Source organism: Chiloscyllium plagiosum, unplaced genomic scaffold (assembly GCF_037043375.1).
Source record: "Chiloscyllium plagiosum isolate Xiang-an unplaced genomic scaffold, Cpla_swu_hap1 HiC_scaffold_22, whole genome shotgun sequence".
Lineage (NCBI taxonomy): Eukaryota > Metazoa > Chordata > Chondrichthyes > Orectolobiformes > Hemiscylliidae > Chiloscyllium > Chiloscyllium plagiosum.
In genome coordinates this window covers 3,160,648-3,180,740 of record NW_028270160.1, presented here as the reverse complement: position 1 = coordinate 3,180,740, position 20,093 = coordinate 3,160,648, and the positions used below count along the sequence as shown (strand labels likewise).

Genomic DNA, 20,093 nt, shown 5'->3' with positions numbered 1-20,093 from the left:
AGTCAGAGGCTAGGAATCCTGCATTGAATAACTTTATCTGCAGAATTAATGTTTCTAATTCATTTAATAGCTTTTTGAAAACAATTTCATTCAAACCTTCATTTTTAACAGAAGTGGATTGTTAAAGTTAGAACATACATCCTTCAGAGTTTCTGTACTGCCTGGCTCCTAGGGGATGCTACCAGTACAGATAGACACCAGGAAAACATATTTGTATTGTTCCTGTGAAACTTAAGTTCTGATAAGATATTCATATGGTAGTTAGAAAGGTGTTTAATGATAAATGCTGAAATTATAACTAAAAATTGTCAGGAAACTAAGTTTTAGTTCACAAGTTTTGAGAAGATTTGTAGCTCAGGTTGAGGATCTGGATGTAGGTTTGCTCGCTGAGCTGGAAGGTTCGTATTCAGACGTTTCATCACCATACTAGGTAACATCATCAGTGAGCCTCTGGTGAAGCAAAGGTATTTGTGAACTGCTTTCTTTTGTGTTTGGGTTTCCTTTGGTTCATGATGTCATTTCCTGTGGTTATGTCAACTAAGTTTTAGTACTATAGTAACATTGTGATCAGATGTAAACTTGTCTTTTGAACTCTGGAAGAAACCATTTCCAATTAGACATTTCTATGACTTTAAACATTCCACAGACCCATGCAAAATTCATGTTTATATTTCTTAACCTGTTTTGCATAGCTTTTCCCCAACTGGTTTAATACTCTGATTGTAAAGCTTAAAACTAAATATTTTTATTGAGAGCTTCTTTCAGGACAACCCAAACCCATCAACCTACTCTGAAAACTCTACTCATGTTTTGGCAGCTGTGCCAAATTTTACGGCAGCATCTAAGATAATCTACATTTTAAATGTAAAACTGACAACATTCTTTTTAAAAAGTCAAATCTACCTATCTTCCAAGGCAATTGTTATCTAAATGGAGAGAAGCTTCAGAATGCTTTGGTGTTGAGGGATCTGGGTATCCTTGTCCATGAATTATCGAAAACTAGTATGCAGGTATAGAAGGTAATAGGAAGGCACGTGGAAACTTGGCATTTATTACCAGAGGAGTAGAGTATAAAAATACTGAAGTGCTGCTGCAACAGTATTATGCGCATAGAGTATTGCATATAGTTTTGATCCTCTTATTTGAAGCATGATATAGTTGCACTGGGGGCAGTTCAGAGCAGGTTCACTAGATTGAAAAGACAGTGAGCAATTTAGGCTTATTCTCTGGAATTTAGAAGAATGAGAGAAGCTCTGACTGAGATTTATGGAGTGTGACCAGCCAGAGGTGGTTGTACACATTATAACCAATAACATGAGTAGAAAAATGGATGAGGTTCTTTGATTGAATGCAGGGAGTTGGGCAGGAGATTAAAAAGCAGAACCTCAGTGAGAATCTGTATAGGGTATAGGCAAACCGGGAAAGAGTTAAGTTCGGAGTTTTGTGAAACAAGAGGTTCAGCTGAGAATGGCTCAGATCAGATAAGAACTTGCAGTTAACGATGGGGTGCTGGAGGCAAGGGTAATGGGTTAACAAAATGGAAAAGCATTCATTATGTACAGCCATTTAACAAGCTGAGGTAGCATTCAGTATGTAAGGTCAGTTTAACCAGGGGAAAGTGCAGATGCTGGAGATCAGAGCTGAAAATGTGTTGCTGGAAAAGCGCAGCAGGTCAGGCAGCATCCAAGGAGCAGGAGAATCGACGTTTCGTTGGGAACCCTCCAACCACACGGGATGAACTCTGATTTCTCCAGTTTCCTCATTTCCCCTCCCTCAACCTTGTCTCAGTCAAATCCCTCAAACTCCGCACCGCCTTCCTAACCTGCAATCTTCTTCCTGACCTCTCCGTGCCCACCCCCATTCCAGCCTATCACCCTTACCTTGACCTCCTTCCACCTATCACATTTCCAACACCCCTCCCCCAAGTCCCTCCTCCCTACCTTTTATCTTAGCCTGCTGGACACACTTTCCTCATTCCTGAAGAAGGGCTCATGCCCGAAACGTCGATTCTCCTGCTCCTTGGATGCTGCCTGACCTGCTGTGCTTTTCCATCAACACATTTTCAGCAGTTTAACCAGGGGAAAAGTATTCATTATGTGAAGCCAGTTAACAAGGCTAAGGACATTTATTGTGTAACAGCAGATGGCTTAATCTCTGTTATTGATACTTGTTGTAATGGTCACCCAATCAATATGTTGCCTTTTCTGGATGCTCCTCCCTGTAGAATGACCATAATTAGGAAACTGCTGTTCCAGAGAAGACCGTGAACTCGTGTCTATGTGCACATTGTGATTGTCCTCTTTCCCTCCAGGGCCCAGAATAAAGATGGAGGTAAAACGATACTGTGTCTGAGCGTTTTGCTTCAACTGAGGGGGCCAATGGGGGAAATGGGACGACATCAAGGGTAGTAATCTCTGGACAATTTCAGGTGCCATGTGCTAGTGAGAATAGCAATAGGAGAGTAGGCCAGAGCAATGCGTGGCTGAGGAGGTGGCGCAGGTGACAAGGATTCATGTTTTTGGATCATTGGAATCTCTTTTGGGACAAAGGTGACCTGTTTGTGGGATGGATTGCAACTGAACAGGAACAGGACTAGTATCTTGGGGAAATGATACTAAAGCTACTCTGGAGGCTTTAAACTCTTCTGATGGGACCCTCAACGGGAATGAGATGAAAGAGAAGGTTGAGACTCGTGCAGAAGTTAGAGAGCAAGTTAAGCAGACCAGGCAGACAAGAGCATGATAGGAAATTAGGGAAAATTTGTGAATTAAACTGCATTTATTTCAATACAAGAGGCCTGACGGATAAGGCAGATGAACTCCACAATGATGGCAACATAGAACTGCGATATCATAGAAACGAGGTTGAGGGAGGGACAGGGCTGGCAGCTCAGTATTCCAGAGTACAGATAGGAGAGGTGAAAGAGAGGGCAACTGGTGATTTTTGATGAGGAAAAATGTCACCGCACTACTTTTTAGAGAGGATATTCATGGGGTATTGTCGATTGAAGCTACGTGGGTGGAACCAAGAAATAAAAAAAGGTGTGATGTCTTTAATGGGGTTGTACAATAGGCCCTCCAATACTCAGTGGAAAATTGAGGAGAACATGTGTAGGGAGATCGCAGATAGCTGTAAAAATAGGGAATTTTAATTATCTAAACATAGATTGGGTCTGCTGTAGTGTTAAGAGCTTCGATGGGGAGCAATTTAAGTGTGTTCTGGGAATCTTTCTCAATCAACATGTGATTGGTACTACTAGAGAAGTGGCAAAACTTGACCTCCTCTTGGGAATTAAGGCAGGGCAAGTGACTGAGGTTTAGTAGGAGAGCACTTTAAGACCAGTGACCTTAATTCTATTCGTTTTGAAATAATTATGGAAAAGGACAGGCCATGTCTCCAAGTTTAAAGTCCTAAATTGGGCAAGGGCAATTATGATGATATTAGACAGGGACTTTAAAAGTTGATTGAGGGAGGCTGTTCAGAGGTAAAGGGAAATCTGGAAAGTGGGAAGCTTTCATATTTGTATCATTGACAGCCAAAGGTGAGGTGCTGGAAGATTGGAAGGTGGCTAATGTTGTGCCATTATTTAAGAAATGCTGCAAGGAAAAGCAAGGGAACGACAGACTGTTGAGCCTCAGTGGTGGGTAATTTGTTGAATTGAATTGCATTTATTGTCACATGTACCGAGGCACAATGAAAAGCTTTGTCTTGCGAGCAATACAGGCAGATCACAGAGTTAAGGAGCATAGATAAGTAAATAATAGGTAAATAGCGGCAAACACAAAAACACAGGTACAGGCGAATGTTAAGAGTTTGAGAGTCCATTCAGTATTCTAACAACAGTAGGGTAGAAACTGTTTTGAAACAGGCTGGTGCGTGTTTCAGGCTTCTGTACCTTCTCCCCGATGGTAGAGGTTGTAGAAAAACATTGCCAGTGTGGAATGGATCTTTGAGAATGCTGGCGGCCTTTCCTTGACAGCGGACCTGGTGGTAGATGGATTCTATTGGATTCTATAGATGGGAGGTTGGCCTTTGTGATTGTCTGGGCTGAGTTCACCACTCTCTGTGACTATCTCTGATCTTGAATGGTATAGTTGCCATACTAGGTACTGATACATTCAGACAGAATGCTCTTGATGGTGCACCTATAAAAGTTTGCAAGGGTATTTGCCGTCATGCCAAATTTCCTCAGCTGCCTGAGGAAGAAGAGACATTGTTGGGTCTTTATAGCCAGTGCGTCCACATGAGTCCAAGAAAGCTTGTTGTGCATGACTACTCCCAGGAAGTTGACACTCTCCACTCGTTCCACCTCTGCGCTGTTAATGTGGGGGGGAGGGACATGAGTAACATCCCACCGAAAGTCCATAATGAGTTCCTTGGTTGTGCTGGCATTGAGAGCTAGGTTATTCTCAGTGCACCATTTTTCCAGGTCTTCCACCTCTTGTCTGTAGACTGTTTTCTTGCCATCTGAGATTTGACCGACTATGGTGGTGTCATCAACGAACTTGTAAATGGCATTAATCTGATATTTGGTGACGCAGTCATGGGTATACCTGAGTAGGGGGCTGAGTATGTATCCCTGGGGGGGCTCCAGTGTTGAGTGTTAGTGAGGATGAAATATTGTTGCCAAACTTCACGGGCCTGCGGGTCAGGAAACTGAGGATCCAGTTGTAGAGAATGGGGCTTCGTCCGAGATGACTAAGTTTAGTAATCCGTCTTGAGGGGATAATAGTGTTAAAGGCTAAACTGTAGTCAATGAGTACTTGGTGTCAATATGTTCTCGGGAGGAGTGAAGGGCAAGTGATATGGCATCTGACCGGGATCTGTTGGTCCGATACGCAAATTGGAGTGGGTCAAGAGTAGAGTAGAGGGGAGGCTGGAGTTGATTAATGCCATGACCAGCCTTTCAAAATACTTCATAACCACCGAAGTTGGGGTCAGTGGGCCGTAGTCATTGAGACATGCTGCATGAGCCTTCTTAGGCACAGGGATGATGTTGGCCCCCTGTGGCCTGGTGCAGGGAGAGGTTGAAGATGTCCGAGAAGACCTCTGCCAGTTGATCTGCGGTTGCTGAGTGCACGGCCTGATATCCGTCTGATCCCATCGCTTTCCTTGGATTCACACAAAGGAAAACTGATCTGACCTCTGATGCAGTGACTGTTAGGATAGGTTCGTCAGGACTTGTCGGAATAGGTGTTACCTCTCCACCGCAACCCTGCTCGAAGCGAGCATAGAAGATGTTGAGATGGTTTGGGAAGGATGTGTCATCGTCTGCTATCTTGCACTGTCTCTTTTTAGAACCTGTGATGTCATTCAGTCCTTGCCATAGTTGCCGGGTGTCTGTGTGGCATCGGTATTGGTCCTTGGCTGTTTTAATGGCTCTGCGAACGTCATACTTAGATTCCTTTATATTTGAGTGGGTCTCCTGATCTGAAGGCCTCACATCTGGTTTTTAGCAGGTTCTGTATGTCCTGATTCATCCAGGCTTTCCTGTTAGGGAACACCCAGATTGATTTTCTTGGTATGCCGTCCTCCACACACTGATAAAGGCTGTGACGGTGGTGGTATACTTGTCCAAGATACCTGCGGACTGTTGGAACGTGGCCCAGTTAGCTGATTTCAGACATCACCAGAGTTATCCTCTGCCTCCTCAGACCAGCACTGGACCTGTATCCGCGAGGGGGGTCTCCTGTTTGCACTTTTGCCTGTAATCCAGGGGAAGAAACATGGCATTGTGGTCAGAGCTCCTGAAATGAGGGCAAGGGATAGCGCGGTAGGCATCTTTCACAGTGGTGTAGCAGTGGTTTAAAATGTTCAGGCCCCGAGTGGGGCTGTTAATGTTCTGGGTGGTATTTGGGCAACACCTTTTCTTAGATTAGCTTGATTGAAGTCGCCATTCGCAATAAACAGGGTTTCGGGATGTTCTATCTCCAGGGTGTTAGTGGTGGAGTACAGCATACCCAGAGCTTCCTCAACCTTTGTTTGTGGCAGTATGTACACAGCTGTTAGTATAGCAGTGGGAAATTCCCAAGGTAAATAGAAGGGGCAGCATTTGATGGTGAGGAATTCATGGTTTGGGGAGCAATGGTTGCCCAGGGTTGCAATGTCCATGCACCACAAGTTTTTGATTAAAAAGCAAACCCCTCCACCCTTTGACTTACCCGAGGACACTGTACAGTCCACACGATGGGTAGAAAAACCATCAGCCTGAAGTGCGCAGTCAGGAACTGATGGGTTGATCCAGAGTGCGCAGCAGAGTGCGCAGCAGTCTGCATTTCACGCTGGAAGCTGATCAGTGATCTGTGTTTGTCCATCTTGTTCTGTAGAGATTGTACATTTGCTAGGAGTAAGCTAGGAGGTGGGGGGTCTTGAAACCGCGTAGCCTCAGTCTTACTAGCAGGCCAGCATGCTTACCCCGCTTCCTTGCAGGTTTCTTGCATTTGAGTGGTCCTGTGGCCTGGTGGAGTGGATTGTGACTGCATCCAGTTAAGTGATCCTTCCTCGGACCCTGTGGAGCAGGTAGGTTGCAGTATAGTGTATTTTTGCAGAGGGTCTGCTTAGGACCCAGTGAAGCAGGTAATTTACTATGTGGCTTTTTACCGGAGGGAGTTTGCTTAGGACCCAGTGAAGAAGTTCCTAGTTTCAGTTGCTGCCGATTTGCTGCTCCACGTCCAGCCATGTTATTTGCAGAAATGTTTGGGCTACTCTTCAGATAAATTCTGATAGATTTTACGTCAGGCAGGTGTCTTATGGGATGGGGAGTGTTGTTGGGGGGGATTCTGAGACAGGATCTGCATGGATATAAAAGGCAAGGACTGATTAGGGACAGTCAGCATGGCTTTGTGTGCGCGAAATTGTGTCTCAAATTTGATTTGAGTTTATAGAAGAGGTGACAGAAGATAGATGAAGGCAGAGCAATAGGTGTTCTACATGGACTTTACCAAAGTCTTTGCCAAAGTTCCACTTGGAAGGCTAGTTAGTAAGGTTAGATCACATGGATGCAGGGAAAGCTAGCCAAATGGATACAAAATTAGCTTGACAGTAGAAGATAGAGGGTAATGATAGACTGTTGTTGTTCAGACTGGAGGCCTCTGACCAGTGGCTCTACTGTTGTTCATCACTTAGTCCCATCCAAATTGTTTGTTTATTTATAGGATACATGGTTAGTAAGTTTGCAGATGACACCAAAAGTTGGTGGTGTGGTGGATAGTGAAAGAGGTTATCTTAGAGTACAAGGGGATCTTGATCAATTGAGTCAGTGAGCCGAGGATTAGCAGACGGAGTTTAATGCAGACAAATGCAGAACTTAAATGTGGTTGGGCCGTGGGGAGTCCTTGTTGAACAGAGACACCGAGGGGTGTAGGTACATTGTCCACCTGTGACACCACTTTCAAGGAACTGAGTGCTGTTGAAGGTATTTGTCATGCTTGCATTCATCAGTCAGAGTATTGAATACAGCAATTGGGATGTCAGGACGATTAAGACTCATTTGGAGTACTGATCTGTTTGCCCTACTGTTGGAAGAATGTTATTCAACTGGAAATGGTGCACAAAAGAGTTACAAGAATGTTACTGAGACTGGAAGGTTTGAGTTCTAAGGCAGAGACTGGATAGGCTGGGACTTTTTTTTTCCCCTGGAGTATTGAAGGCTTATAAAGGTTTATAAAGTCATGAAGGGTGAAGATGAGGTGAATAGCAAAGGTCTTTTCCCCAGGGTAGGGGGGAGTCCAAAATTAGAGGGCTTAGGTTTAAGGTGAGGGGAAAGATTTAAAAGGGAGCAGAGGATTGTGCATGTATGGAGCAAGCTGCCAAAGGAAGTAGTAGAGGCGAGTATAATTACAGTTTTTAAGACATTTGGACAAGATGCATGTTCAGGAAAGGTTCAGAGAGATATGGGCCAAATACAGACAAATGGGAGTAGTCCAGTTTAGTTTAACCTGGTCAGTATGAATGAATTGGGCTTTAAGGGCCTGTTTCTTTGTGCTGCCTGACTCTACGTTGAAGGGGATTGACCGAGCAGATATGGAGAGAGGATCTTTCCTGTTGTGGGGGAATTGGGAACAAGAGGTCATTGTTTTAAATCTGACACACCTCATCCAAAAACTGAAATGTCCAGAAATTAGTTCTCTCAAAGGTCATGAATCTGTGGAATTCACTACCCTGGAGTGTAGTGGATGATCAGGAACTGTGTAAATTTGGAGAGAAGGCACGCAACTCTTTAATTAGTAATGGGTTGAAGCACTGTGGAGAGCAGGCAGGAAACTCGAATTGAAGCTAAGGTGAGATTAGAAATGATCACATTAAATCGTGGAGCAGGCTCAAGGGGCTGAATTTCCTACTCCTGGTTCTTGTTTTCTTATGTAACAGGGAAAACTGCAAGATTGCATTTATTTGGTTTTGCCTTTATCTGGAGTCGATATCAGACCTTTTCATTATTATTTAAACCTATTTAAACCTTTCAAATGTTAATGTCAATAGCCAAACCAGAAAAATCTATATGGATCATCATATGATTCATGTTTTGAAATAAGGCAGCCAAAGAAATACAAGCGACCACAATTTCAGTACTGTTTGTAACCATTAGAAGTTGTTTCTGTGCACTCTTGACAGAAAATGGGCTTAACTCTTGATGTGATCCTTAGTGCAGTTGTGTAACTGAACATCTCACTATATGCAGTTCTGCAATGTCAAGCAAAATAACTTTTTTTTTGTTTGCACTATTTTTATGCTATTGACTTCCAACCTTTTTGGTCTCCCCTTTTTTAAATCTATAGCTGTGTCAACATTTGCATGGTCCACACTTGCATAATGTGTGCATCATGTGTATTGTTGCCTTATCTTGTGTACTTGTCATTGCAAATGTGCATTTGTGTTCACATTTTTTTGTACTCCTTCCTTGCATAAATGTGCCATTGCTCTTGATTTTCCTCTCAATGCTGTCGTAGACTGCTCCCCTTACATTCCCACTCTCTGCATGTTGTGTATTCCTTCTACGCTTGGGGTATTTATGTGCACAGCTGTACCTCTCTCAGATTATGCCATCCCCTCCCCATTACCCTCTCTCGGTCTTCCCCTCCCCCCACCCACTTTCCTTTTTTAGTGCCTCGACTGAGCTGTTTTATACATCAAGTAGGTTTAAATCTCAACAGTTTTTAGATAGACGTGTAGAATATAAATTTAAACATTTTTGTTAGCAGTCCTTGGAAGTGATGTTTTTCATTAGGGTTTGAGTCATTAACCATGTTTTGTACTGCATGTTATGAATAGGTGAAAAGAACAAACCAGAACAGACCAGTTCGTCTATGAGCCCTACGTAGTTCTGCTATTTTGAGCATTGTGATTAGATGCCTCTTGTCAATGATATGTAATTAACCAAACATCCGCTTTCACTCGACCTCAAAATTCTCTCTGACTTCTTTGGAGATTCATTAATGTACAAGAGCTCACCCTGTACTTTTATTTAATCTGCCTTCAATAAAAAGTGTCATCACCCAGCCTGCAACTGGGCATGCTGTTGTGGTTCTGTTCGCCGAGCTGGGAATTTGTGTTGCAGATGTTTCGTCCCCTGTCTAGGTGACATCCTCAGTGCTTGGGAGCCTCCTGTGAAGCGCTTCTGTGATCTTTCCTCCGGCATTTATAATGGCTTGTCTCTGCCGCTTCCGGTTGTCAGTTCCAACTGTCCGTTCAATGGCCGGTATATTGGGTCCAGGTCAATGTGCTTATTGATTGAATCTGTGGATGAGTGCCATGCCTCTAGGAATTCCCTGGCTGTTCTCTGTTTGGCTTGTCCTATGATAATAGTGTTGTCCCAGTCGAATTTATGTTGCTTGTCATCTGTGTGTGTGGCTACTAAGGATAGCTGGTCGTGTCGTTTCGTGGCTCGTTGGTGTTCATGGATGCGGACCGTTAGCGTTCTTCCTGTTTGCCCTATGTAGTGTTTTGTGCAGTCCTTGCGAGGGATTTTGTACACTACATTGGTTTTGCTCATGCTGGGTATCGGGTCCTTCGTTCTGGTGAGTTGTCTGAGAGTGGCTGTTGGTTTGTGTGCTGTTATGAGTCCTAGTGGTCGCAGTAGTCTGGCTGTCAGTTCAGAAATGTTTTTGACGTATGGTAGTGTGGCTAGTCTTTTGGGTTGTGGCATGTCCTCATTCCATTGTCTTTCCCTTAGGCATCTATTGATTAAATTGCAGGGGTATCCATTTTTGGCGAATACATTGTATAGGTGGTCTTCCTTTTTTTGCAGTTCTGGTGTACTGCAGTGTGTTGTGGCCCTTTTGAACAGTGTCTTGATGCAACTTCTTTTGTGTGTGTTGGGGTGGTTGCTTTTGTAGTTTAGGACTTGGTCTGTGTCTGTGGCTTTCCTGTATACCTTTGTGGTGAAATCTCCATTCGGTGTTCTCTGTACCATCACGTCCAGGAATGAGAGTTGGTTGTCCTTTTCTTCCTCTCTAGTGAATCAGATTCCTGTGAGTGTGGCGTTCGTGATCCGGTGTGTGTCCTCTATTTCTGTGTTTTTAATGATTACAAAGGTATCATCTACATATCTGACCCAGAGTTTGGGTTGAATTTGCGGTAAGACTGTTTGTTCTAACCTTTGCATTACCGCTTCTGCTATGAGTCCAGAGATGGGTGAGCCGTTGATTTGTTCATATATTTGGTTGTTGAATGTAAAGTGTGTTGTGAGGCACAGGTCCAGTAGTTTGAGTATGCAGTGTTTGTTGATAGGTTCCCAGTCTTGTTGTCTGTTCTGTATGTCCAGCAGGTTGGCTATTGTTTCTCTGGCTAGAGTTTTGTCGAGAACCTACAGAGCATGAAACCTGAAAGCAACAACACCCCCAGATTCTATGGACTACCGAAAGTGCACAAACCAAACATCCCACTCAGACCCATAGTATCACTACCAGGGACACCATCACACAAACTGGCTAAAGAACTACAGCAGAAACTGAAACATCTGATCAGTGGATCCAGACACACTATACACTCAACACAGGAATTCTTGGACATCATCAGAAATATACACATAGACAAGGAAGAAACTATGGTCTCATTCAATGTAACGGCACTGTTCACCTCTATCGTCAAACCCTAGCCAGAGAAACAATAGCCAACCTGCTGGACATACAGAACAGACAACAAGACTGGGAACCTATCAACAAAGACTGCATACTCAAACTACTGGACCTGTGCCTCACCACACCCTTCACATTCAACAACCAAATGTATGAACAAATCGACGGCTCACCCATCTCTGGACTCATAGCAGAAGCGGTAATGCAAAGGTTAGAACAAACAGTCTTACCGCAATTTCAACCCAAACTCTGGGTCAGATATGTAGATGATACTTTTGTAATCATTAAAAACACAGAAATAGAGAACACACACACTAGATCACCAACGCCACACTCTCAGGAATCTGATTCACTAGAGAGGAAGAAAAGGACAACCAACTCTCATTCCTAGACGTGATGGTACAGAGAACACCGAATGGAGATTTCACCACAAAGGTATACAGGAAAGCCACAGACACAGACCAAGTCCTAAACTACGAAAGCAACCACCCCAACACACAAAAGAAGTTGCATCAAGACACTGTTCAAAAGGGCCACAACACACTGCAGTACACCAGAACTGCAAAAAGAGGAAGAACAACACCTATACAATGTATTCGCCAAAAATGGATACCACCGCAATTTCATCAACAGATGCCTAAGGGAAAGACAACGGAATGAGGACATGCCACAACCCAAAAGACTAGCCACACTACCATACGTCAAAAACATTTCTGAACTGACAGCCAGACTACTGCGACCATTAGGACTCATAACAGCGTACAAACCAACAGCCACTCTCGGACAACAACTCACCAGGACGAAGGACCCGATACCCAGCATGAGCGAAACCAATGTAGAATACAAAATTCCATGCAAGGACTGCACAAAACACTACATAGGGCAAACAGGAAGACAGCTAATGGTCTGCATCCATGAACCCCAACGAGCCACGAAACGACACGACCAGCTATCCTTAGTAGCCACACACACAGATGACAAGCAACATAAATTCGACTGGGATAACACTATTATCATAGGACAAGCCAAACAGAGAACAGCCAGGGAATTCCTAGAGGCATGGCACTCATCCACAGATTCAATCAATAAACACATTGACCTGGACCCAATATACCGGCCACTGCAACGGACAGCTGGAACTGACAACCGGAAGCGGCAGATACAAATCACTATAAATGCCGGAGGAAACATCACAGAAGCGCTTCACAGGAGGCTCCCAAGCACTGAGGATGTCACCTAGACAGGGGACGAAACGTCTGCAACACAAATTCCCAGCTCGGCGAACAGAACCACAACAACTTTTATAAGTGTATGTAATCAAATTGCTCTGAATGTGGACATCTGTAAAGTGAATAGGCTTAGCTGTTCAATCTTCTGAATGGCTGTTATAAGATCAGATGCATTCTTTTGAACGACTGTGCACCTATTCCAAAACCACCTGTCATTGTTTGAGAACACCATAACTGGGTACAGTATTCTAAATTTCGTCTCGCTCTGGTCTGGTACAACAACAAAATGGGTCTACCTTGCTTTACATGTAATATTACTGTGAATACAACTCATGAGTATTCCCTTTGGTTGTCACCTTTTGGCATGAGTCTATTTTTGAGAATGATAAATTGTTCCATGTAAATTACAGTCATACCAACTGCTGGTTTTGATTCAAATGCTTAACACTTCAACTCTCTAAATAAATATCATTTGCTATTATTTGGCCCATTTGTCTATCAAAAATGCTTGCTGAAACTTGATTTCCAATAGTCCAAAAACCTAGGCACAAATTTTTCTATCCTCCAGTTTATGGTCGGTTTCCCCCAGCACTTGTACTTGGAAAACAAAAACAGATAATTGCTTTATCTACTACCACCACTTGTAAACTGGCTGACAGTCACGTTGACAACAGTTTGAAATTTTCTGGTTATGAAAATGCATTATGGGTATTTTTCAATGCCACAAAGATCAACGAGGATTAGTTTCTTCCCAATTCCATCGCCACATATTGAGTTCAGTGTTGCTGTTTGTCATAGAGAGTCACAGAGAATAGATACTGATGAATGCCTTTGCTCTTTTTGTTCTTCAATGAATTGATTACCTTTCTATCTACGTGAAGTGGAACCACAGTTGCAAACTTTTCTATTAGGTTGTGCGCTCTGCTAAGATCCTTCACCTTCAGCTTCTCGGGGAAAAAAAATGACTGACATTGACTGCAATGTTGAGCTTATTGCTGTTGTATATGTAGTTCCTTTTTTATTTTAATGTGGGATGTTGGAGTCATTGACTGGGCCAAGGTTTGTTGCCCTTGTGAAGGTGAGTTGAGACTTTCTTTTTCAATTGGGCAGCACAGTGGCTCAGTGGTATGCACTGCTGCCTCACAGTGTCAGAGACCCAGGTTCAATCCCAGCCTTGGGAGACTGTGTCTTGTCTGTGTGGAGTTCGCACATTCTCCCCATGTCTGTGTGGGTTTTCTCCGGGTATTCCGGTTTCCTCCCACAGTACAAAGATGTGCAGGTGAATTGGCCATTCTAAATTGCCCATAGTGTTAAGTACATTAGTCAGAGGGAAATTGGTCTGGGTGGGTTACTCTTTGGAGAGTGGGTGTGGACTTGTTTGGCCGAAGGGCCTGTTTCCACACTGTATGGAATCTAAATCTAATCTAATCTAATCATAAAGCGGTGTGCTTCAGATCGAAGTATAATGCTTTTTTTTTGTAAAAATAATTTTAAGATACAGAAAGTCTTTGAGATAACAGCAGGGGTTCAAGGTTAGAGCAGACTTTTGCAGGAAAGAGAAGAGACTTGGATTTTTGTTCCATCTTTCACTATCACAAGTTTGTTTTTTCAAATCCTTTCAGTTCTTCAGGAACTCCAGAGAGTAAACATAGGAACAGGAGTAGGCCATTCAGCTCACAATGTAGTGTTTAAAAAGGAAGCAAGTGATAGACAAAGCTTTCACAGGTAAATTGGTCTAATTTCAGTGGTGGTCAAATTGGAGAAAATACTAAAATAATACAAATTGTGTAGGAGCAAATTACAGCAGGTACAAATTGTGTAATTTGAAAAGGCACAAAATTGATCAAGGACAGCCAACATGGATTCATGAAGGGAAGATGCTGTCTGACTGTCGCATTCTGAAGGTGATTCACCTGGACCCAAAATTGTAACTGTTCTTTGTCTCTACAGATGCTGTCAGACCTGGGTTTTTCCAGCAATTTATTTTTGTTCCTGATTTACAGCGTCTGCAGTTCTTTGGTTTCTTTTTGTTCACCCCATCATAACACTTCTTTACAAGGGCATAATCTTTTTATTTAAAAGTCAATAAATCTGCAAAATGGAAGCATTTGGATTTTACTCGTCTAATACCTCTAGTAACTTCCCAGATCCAAAATCGACTTAGAACATAGAACATAGAACAGTACAGCACAGAACAGGCCCTTTAGCCCACGATGTTGTGCCGACCACTGATTCTCATGTATGCACCCTCAAATTTCTGTGACCATATGCATGTCCCGGAGTCTCTTAAATGTCCCCAATGACCCTGCCTCCACAACTGCTGGGAATGCATTCCATGCTCTCTCAACTCTCTGCGTAAAGAACCCGTCTCTAACATCCTCTCTATACTTTCCTCCAACCAGCTTAAAACTGTGACCCCCAGTGTTAGTCATTTCTGCCCTGGGAAATATCTCTGGCTATCGACTCTATCTATGCCTCTCATCGTGTATACCTCAATTAGGTTCCCACTCCTCCTCCTTTTCTCCAATGAAAAAAGTCCGAGCTCAGTCAACCTCTTCTCATAAGATAAGCCCTCCAGTCCAGGCAGCATCCTGGTAAATCTCCTCTGAACCCTCTCCAAAGCATCCACATCTTTCTTATAATAGGACAACCAGAACTGGACACAGTATTCCAAGTGTGGTCTAACCAAAGTTTTATAGAGCTGCAACAAGATCTCACGACTCATAAACTCAATACCCTTGTTAATGAAAGCCAAAACCCCATATGCTTTCTTAACAACCCTGGCCACCCAAGTGATTTTAAGGGATCTATGTACCTGCACCCCAAGATCCCTCTGTTCCTCCACACTGCCAAGAATCCTATCCTTAATCCTGTACTCAGCTTTCAAATTTGACCTTCCAAAATGCATCACCTCGCGTTTATCCAGGTTGAACTCCATCTGCCACCTCTCAGCCCATCTCTGTATCCTGTCAATGTCCCACTGCAGCCTACAACAGCCCTCTATACTGTCAACGACACCTCCAACCTTTGTGTCATCTGCAACCTTGCTGACCCATCCTTCAATCCCCTCATCCAAGTCATTAATAAAAATTACAAACAATAGAGGCCCAAGGACAGAGCCCTGTGGAACACCACTCACCACAGACTTCCAGGCAGAATATTTTCTTTCTACTACCACTCGCTGACTTCTGTTGGCCAGCCAATTCTGTATCCAGAAAAACGAGAATAGAAGCAGCTATGCTCAAAAGTTGGAAAAAATATATGGAGTAAAGAAACAGACTCTATATAGGTATTAAAATTCGAGAAAATGTAAGAGCAGGGGAGAAATGGGAAGGCCATTACAGGTAGAAAATTGCGAGAGGCCACTGGTCAGAATAACATTGTAATATTGGTTGACTTTCAAACTTTGTAGTTATCCTGTGTTATGGAATCTGTAGGGGAACACTGCATTCTTGTGCTGTATTTTCAGAACTGTTGCGAGGGCATATAAAATTTTATTGATACTTGTATATTCTCTTTCATAAGACCACCAGACGTAGGAGCAGAGCAAAGTGTGTTCCTCCACTCAATGAAATCACAGGAGATTGGATTGTCCTCAACTCTTTCTCTTCTGTTTTTTCCCTGTAACCTTTAAAACCCTTCCTGATTTAAAAATGCCTATCTCAGCTTAGTGTATACTTGAGCCTATTCTCTACAGCCCTCTGTGATAAAGAATTGCACACATTGACTACACTGAGCAAAAATTTGTCATTGCCTTTCCTCACTGGACAATCCCTTATGCCAATATTACGCCAACTATTTCAGTGTTTTTGCACCTGCAGCAACTCCTGAATGTCTGCATGCTGCAATTGACGTGAGGCTGCTGTTTGCATCATTGACTTCAGTTCTGTGCAGAAGAAAAAAGTTAGTAGGGCAGCTGGTCTTGTCCTAGACACTCCCACAAGGAGAAACAATCTCTCTGCGTCTACCCTGTTAAAACCCCTAAGAATCTTGCATGTTTAGGGTTGATTTAGGGAGAAAAGAAAGATAATGGTGTCTTATGACATTTGAAAGGTAATGTTGGAGCAGAAGGAGCTATGTGTGCTTGGGCATAAATCGCGGATGAGAAAAGATTTGATAAAGGCGTTCAAAATCTTGTGCGGTCTGGCAACAGATGGGGAAAACATTCAGTTGATGAATGATCAAAGAGTGATGGTGTACAATTTTAAAGCAATTGGCAAAAGAAGCAGTTGTGACATGTGGAAGAACTTTTCTGTGCAGAGTGGTTAGAATCTAGCACTCTGTAAAAATGCATTCACAGGACGTGAGCATCACTGGCGAGGTTATTGCTATCCCTAATTAACTAGAGGGCAGTAAAGAGGCAGCCACGTTGCTTTTGGTCTGAAGTCACATAGGCCAGACCAGGTGAAAATAACAGATTTCCTTCCCCGAAGGACATGAGTGAACCAGCTGGCTTTTATTGACGAGAAATGTTCTTTGTGAGTGGTGAGGCAGGTTCAATCCTAGTAGTCGATAGGGAATTGGATTATTATATGGAAGGGAAAAACGTGCTGTGCCATAAGGAGAAAACAGAGGAGTGGTATGAGATTACAGAGGAACCTCTATTATCCGAACAAGATGGGCGGGCATTATTTTGTTCGGATAATCAATTATTCGGTTAATCGATTTAAATGCCTTTCCTCTGGGGCTCAGAGTTTTTAAAGTCTGCTTCTAGTTCATCACATGAACTCCCCCACCCCCAAGCCAACACCTACCCACTGTGCGCCCACCCCCCCTCCCTGTCCAGCATTACCCACGTCTCCCTCCGGGCCAGCCAGACTGGACACCAACAATAAAACTGCTGCTGCCTTTGTGAGGTAAGTCTCCAATTAGCACACATGCACACACAACCATGCACATAACTTTTTACTGCAACGTTTTGACAGGTTCCATTTCTGCCCTGTACAGAACAATGTTGGAGAGATTATCTGGGGAAGGGGAGGTGGGTTTATGTTACACCCCTCTGTAGAACTCCAGGGAAAGTGTGGGGAGAGAGAGGGCGGGAGGTCAGTCATTTGGAGATGGTGCCTGTTTAATCACTTTAAACAAAAGACGTGATCACTGTTGGAAACACTTCTTTGATGTAATGTTTCTATCGGGACCTCAAGCTCTCCTTCGGATAATCCGATTTTCGGATAATTGGAATTCGGATAATCGAGGTTCCTCTGTAATTGCTTTGTGGAGAACTGGAGAGGATACAATTGTCTAATGGCTGCCCCCTGTGCTGGAGTAATTCTGAGATTTTATGAATATGCTTTGAAATTGTTTCAGGTTGTAATTTGTAATTATTTCTGATTCGTACTGCTTTTAAATTTGTATCAAAAGTTTACCTAGGTTTTGTCATTTGTGTCCAAATTTGTATTTTACATTTTCTGTATTCTTGGTCTTGTGGTCAGTATCCAAAATTGCTATACTACATTGCAGACATAGTGGCTTTATCAGAGTTGTTTCCCCTAAGGAAACTATTCGGCAGCTGTTATCAACTGCAACTGATGCCGAATGGAAAAAAAATGCAAGGCCCTTCCCAGGAGCTGCTTGCTGATACCCTGTAGCTTTCTGATAATCACTTCATACAGGAAAAGACATTGGAAGATTTGGCACACAGTAACTTTCTAAAAAAAGAACTCTGCTCTTCAGCATAAACAGATATTTAAATTCTGTATTTTGAAAATTACTAATTCACTTTTTATTACAGGTGAACAAAGATTGTGAAAACATTGAAAGGTAAGCAAATTATTTTCTGCTAGTTGTGATTGTGATAGTTGTAGTGGGTGATTTTATTTCCTCCTCTTAACTTTCAGTTTAATTCATATGGAAATGGATCTAAAGTGTTCTTCTAGTTTGCTAAATAACTGCTATTGCATATGGAAGGCTGTCCGAGAATTTAGTGTAGCAAATTTGAATCTAAAGGAACTGCACCACCTATACCTTCAAGTCCTCCTATACTTGAATGTTATTTCTTTAAGAACCTTGGTGTAACTGACTTATTTTTCTCTCTAGCCAGATACCTATTCACTGACTGATATGCTAAATATTAATAAATGTCATGTTAAAGTTAGGTTATTTTCTTCCTCCAAGTACATACTTGTGCTTGAATGTTTTTGAAATGTGGTTGTCATAGTTTCTTTGTACTTTTTAAAATTTTTAAGCTTAAGGATTTATTTTTATTTTTATCTTTAGGAGAACAGAATTTATTGTTATATTAGTCTTGTATGACATTTTAAAAATATTATTCCATGTGACTTGGGTGTCACCAAGGCAAACATTTATTGCTGATCCTTAGTTGTCCTTGAATTGATTGATCCTCCAGCCCATTTCAGAGAGGGGTTAAGAATGAACCACATTGCTGTGGGTCTGGGGTCACATGTAGGCCAGATTAAGCAAAATGGTGAATTCTCTTCCATAAAGGACAGTTGTGATCGAGTTTTTTTTTTATGACAATTGACAGTGGTTACGTGTCCTCCATAATTCAAGATGTATTAATTAAATTCAGATTTAACGATTTGAACCCATGTCCCAATAACATTAATAATCTTTCTGGAGAAGAGTCACTGGACCTGGAATGGTAACTCTGCTTTCTCGCCTCAGATGTTGCCAGACATAGAGTTTTTCCCAGCAATTTCTGGGTTTTTTTGAGTTCCAGAATCCACAGTTCTTTTGAGGTTTTTTTTTTCCATAACATTTAACCTGGGTCTCAGGATTATTCATCCATTGATATTACCACTTTGTCACCACTTCCCCTAATCTTCAAGCATAACCTTAATTGCTCCAGCCACTAATACTGCTGATAATTAATCCATAGCCTCCAATACTTTACTATTATGTTTTATAGAATAATCCCTACAGTGTGAAAACAGCCTGTTCGGCCCAACAAGTCCACACCGACCCTCCAAAGAGTAACCCACCCAGACTCATTCCCCTACTGTATTACGCTAATTTACCCCTGACTAATGTACCTAATCCACACAGCCCCAAACACTATGGGCAATTTAGCATGGCGAATTCGCCTAACCTGCGCATTTTTGGATTGTGGGAGGAAACCTACGCAGACTGGGAGAATGTGCAGACTCCACACAGTGGCCCAAGGCTGGAATCAAACTTGGGTTGCTGGTGTTAGCAGTGCGACCCACCTGAGCCACCGTGCCACCCCAATTTGATGATTTAGGTATTTTAGGTGCAGCTCAATTTGGGAGGAATAAAAATTGGGATTTGAACTGAGCAATGCTTTATAGTTTAAGCGGACATAACAGCAAATTTATACAATGACATTTAATTGCAATTGCAATGATAATGCTTTACTTATTTTACCTCCTTCTCTTTCTCTTTTTTGAAGTGGCTGCAAAATGACTTTTGTTTTAAAAAGAACTGCTGATGTGTATCACATATTGATTTGGCTAACAGTACTGGGCTATACACTGAGTTCTATATCTCTCATATGTATGAGATTACTTAGTGAGCACTAAAAAATGTATTTAAGTTCTTCTAAATATGTCTTGACGTAATAACTTCAGTTGGACAATGCACATGTATCACAAAAGAAGCATTCGTTTTTTTTTCTTGTTCTTGTTCTTTTCCTTTTCTACTCTCCCCTCCTGATTTCCCACTTTTCCACATGCAGGGACTTGGAAGCCAGTTTTAATATCCCAGCCAGGCCAGCCTGACCTCCCTGTCACTGCCCATTTCAATTCCCCTTCCCACGCCCTCTCCAACACATGTCCATTCCCGGCCTCCTCCATTGCCAAAGTGAACCAGA

At 42.5% G+C, this 20,093-nt stretch overlaps 1 protein-coding gene across 5 annotated transcripts in view; it reads left to right on the top strand.

Annotated features, from left to right (window-relative positions):
* The window catches only part of add3a (adducin 3 (gamma) a), a 272,718-nt gene that overhangs the window by 54,774 nt on the left and 197,851 nt on the right, over positions 1-20,093 (top strand). For all 5 annotated transcript variants that reach the window (XM_043713108.2, XM_043713114.2, XM_043713107.2 and 2 more), the window contains one exon: positions 18,036-18,064. The gene's annotated coding sequence lies outside the window, so the exon portion shown is untranslated. The remainder of the gene's footprint in view (positions 1-18,035; positions 18,065-20,093) is intronic.